A 4,402-nucleotide genomic window follows, 5' to 3' on the forward strand; every position below is an offset into this window, starting at 1 on the left:
ATGTCCAATGAAAGACAAAGTACTACAAATCAATTTTAGTACTTTCAAATATTTAATTTTTCTTAAATACAAAACCTACCAGTTTTCCTTCCGTAAAAATATTAATGTAACACTTTTTCAATTTTAGTTACAAACATTTATGTATTTAACATAAATTAAATGATTCAGAATAAAATTCCCATAAAGAACCAATACTTTACTCATCTAATGGATGAAAGTCATAAAGAATTAATACTTTATGGGCCATTTCTTTCTTTTAAAAATATTTATTTTATATTAAATAGATAACCTACCGATTTCCTTTTTGTAAGAATATTACTGTAACACTTTTTGAATTTTACTTACAAACATTGATATATTTATCATAAATTAAATATTTGAAAATAAAATACTCATAAAGAGCCGGTACTTTAAATAGGTAATGCGTATTTGCCCATAAACTACACCCCTTAAAGTTTATTAATTGTTAATTGATTTGTAGTACTTTGTCATTCATTGGATATGTAGCACAAAGGGCAAATCTGGTACAAAATTATAATTTCACTACCTAAAACAATATTTTAATCGTTTGGATTGAATTTGCAAAGGATTAGTAAGTTCAGGGGAGGTCAGTGCAAGTGTCAGAAACCTCAGGGGAGGTTTTGCAATTATCCCAAAATGTAATGTCAAAAGATCAAAGTCAAGAATGGTTGAGATGCACTTTTTTCCCATGAATTATTTCATCTCCATGCTAAGATGGAGGTGAAGTTGGAGTTTGTATCCTAAGCCGCTTTTCCTCTTGTGCGTTCTCCTCTTATATGTGTTGCTTCTCTTTTCCTTTGGATAATATCGGCATTGATTTTGTAGCAACCTTAATTGAAGAATATAAACTATTAAAGCACCAATTCAAAGTTGCCAAGAAAATTTCAAATATTAAGATAAACACATTCCTCAAAAGAAAATCATCACCCAATGGCATAAATAATTCTAATAGTATGTATTATATCTTCAAAACATCATAATCAAGGCAACTTATGAGCTCTAAAATTACTCTAGAATTTGCATTTTCCATTATACCTAAAATTTGCAATTCACAATTAGTTTCATGTATTGAAAAATAAGCACTTATACATCATAAAAAATGCTATATAAGGCTAACAATAAGCATAATGAAGCTAAACTAATGCCTTATGAAAATTGCCTATTTTCAAAGAATTCAAGGAATGGTATTTTGCATAATTTCTTACATTGCACCAATTTCAACCGTAATAATGAACATGCTTATGGAAGTTAAATAAGCTCAATTAAACATCAAAATAACAACAAACTTCACCAAAAATTCACAAAGAATTCAAACTATGGTGAAATTTAAATGAGCCAAATAAAGTCAAGAAACTTACTTGGGACTTATAAAATGATAAAATACATCCCAAATTATGCAAGAATGCCCAAAAATTTAGCCCCAAGCAGCTCCCGATTGAAAGAAATGAAGTTCTAGAACCCTAAGATTCTTGGCCCAAATCTTCAAAAGTTAGTGTTTTTGATGATTTTTTATGCTTGAATGTTGGTCACAAGATGTTTTTGAGTGATTTTGAGGGTTCAAATAGTAGAAATTGGAGATTTGAAGAAGTGGGTATGTGAGTTTGAAGTCAGTTCAAAGAAGAAGAAGAAGAAAATGAAGGGAAAATGCCATTTTTGCTTCTTAAAATCACTGCCCAACAAGAAATCGCATGCAGATTCGCAGTGGTTTGGTCTGTAGATTGTGGGTAGTATGTTTGGAGAAAAATTTTTGTTGCCCTGGTGAATCCCTGGTTTGAATCCCTCGGGGGTTTTTCTGAGGGATTGTGACTAGTGGCTCAAAATCAGCTCCTTTGTTCAACACTTAGAAAAAATATTCTCCAAATCAACTTCCTCTTGTTTGAACAAGATCATTTTAACACTTAATAATGCAAACACACTTCATTCACCATATTTTGAGCTAAAAACACACACACACACACACACACATATATGTAGATATACATTTTAAATTAGAATTAATATCAAATGCTCAAAATGCATGCAATGCCTAAATTGCAAGTATATGCATGAAAACTACTTTATGCCTTGTCTAAGAGGAAAACTGCAATTTTGACCATTTTCAAGACCTTGTTGATGTTGCAACCTACAAATACATAAAACAAAAATTACACTATATAAACATGAAACACAAGAAAAATACTAAATCATTGGGTTGCCTCCTAACAAGCGCTTTGGTTAAAATCGTTAAGTTTGACTTTATTCCCTCCTTATCAAGGAGGTTTTATCAAAGAGTAATCCACAAACTCAGGTCGTGGTAGATCTACAAAGGGTGGCTCCACCTTATGAGCCTTATATCCATATGATTTGAGAGTCGGAGTTGGCTTACCAATCTCAAGTGCATCCTTACCAATCTCAAGTACATCATAGATATTACCTTGCATTTGTAACACCTGAGAGCTTATTAATGGATCCTTCGCATGGCTTTCTTGGGCAATAATGTCCTTAGAACCTACACTTTCAGTACACTCCTCAAGAGGGGTTAAATACGAGCCTTTAATGCTTGTCTCTTAAGGTTCAAAGTTAGTTCCAAAGATATGATCATGTGAAATGGATATTTCCTTATTGAAACACAAATTAGGTTCATCATTTTCATCAAAATACGATCTACTTTCGTATACAACATTTTCACCATTCACAATAGGGTCAATTTGCATATCACTATTTGAAATAACTTCATACAAACCATGCAATCAGTCATGTATTCTTTCAAAATGTTAAGCTAATTCTTCTACTCTTCCTTCCACCCTACCAAAACAATTGGAAATTGTATTAGTTAGCCTTTCTATATCTAAATTCACTTGATTGGCAAATTTTTCTATAGCAAGCTCCCATTCAATAGCTCCCATTCATTCTTTTTCTTTTCTATGACAGACTCCCAAGACAAAGGTGCATTAACTAACCTTTCAATAGCTAATTCCCAAAATGGTTTAGGCTCATATTAGATAAATTCGGGTTGGTAATCATAAAACTATAGAAAATCATTATAAGCACTTTGATTATCCCAACCATAAGTAGAAGAACTACCACAATTAGGACCCTATTGATCAAAATAAGAACTATAATGCTCAAATTTATCACATTGATCCACATGTTGTGCTTGTATACATTGATAATTAGCATGGCGGCCTCTACACAAGTCATAAATCACATTATTGGAATTTAAAGCATCAGCACTCCTATATTGCTCAATCAAATACATCAAATTGTCCAATTTAGCATTTAGCATGATATAGTCAAATTTAGCATTTAAACTCCTCAAGCCATCATCACAAGACTTACCTGCGGCTCTTCCTTGGTTATCACCATACCTTGCACATTGAGGAAATTGCGGATGATAATTCCAACTTCTCTCCAACATGGTCCGCCCATTTGATCTATCCTTTTCATATCCTAAAAATGATTTTAAACAACTTAAGAGCAAGATTAGTCAAGAAAAATAGATGATAAAAGACGTGCACAAACTAAACACAAAAATAAAAGACAATAACATATAAGATTCACAAAACTCACACAAAAAAGCAACTAGACTAAACAAACTCAAAAAGAAACTAGATTTAGACAAAACGTTAAACACAACAAATGCAATAAATACAACTAAAATCTTTAAATTAATAAAGTTGTTCTTCATACCAATATTGCCACAAATCTTTCCCGGCAATGGTGCCAAAAACTTGACAAGTGCGAAGCATGCATATAATAATTAAGCTCAATCCACAGTCAAGTTTTACATTTATAAATTTTTAAATAACCCACACGAGATTTTTTGCAAGTATATGGGTCATGAGCGAATATAGAGTATTAAGGATCGATCTCTCAAGGAAGACGGGCAACTACCGGCACTTCTAAAGTTTCTCTATTATTTAGACTATCAACAAATTAAAATAAATAAACTAAACTATAAATGGATAGATAAATGCAAATAAAAACTCCTTGAATAATGGAATCCCTACCTATTCATGCTAGTATAACTCTCTAACCAAATGATTACTAAAATCTCGACTAAATTATGGCGTAATTTCCTAATATACGTGATATCCCCTTTCACCGGCGTACCAACTATACCCATAGTTAATTCATACCTACTGTCATGGTTTTAAAATCAACTACAAGTTCATTCACTTCTATGAAATTACATGGAACAAAGCCACAAAGATATACCTCTACTTTTGTGATTGTACTCCCTAAGTTTAACACTTCTATGAACTAGTGTCAAATTCTAATTTTTATTGCAAATCTAATACCTTTAGATGATCATAATCAATGGGCAGTTAATCATGATTATAAGAGCAAAAGTGTTCAATAACTCAATCAAGATATAGTATCAATTAGCCAAGAAATCAAC

The sequence above is a fragment of the Coffea eugenioides genome, chromosome 1 (genome assembly GCF_003713205.1).
Source record: "Coffea eugenioides isolate CCC68of chromosome 1, Ceug_1.0, whole genome shotgun sequence".
Classification (NCBI taxonomy): Eukaryota; Viridiplantae; Streptophyta; class Magnoliopsida; order Gentianales; family Rubiaceae; genus Coffea; species Coffea eugenioides.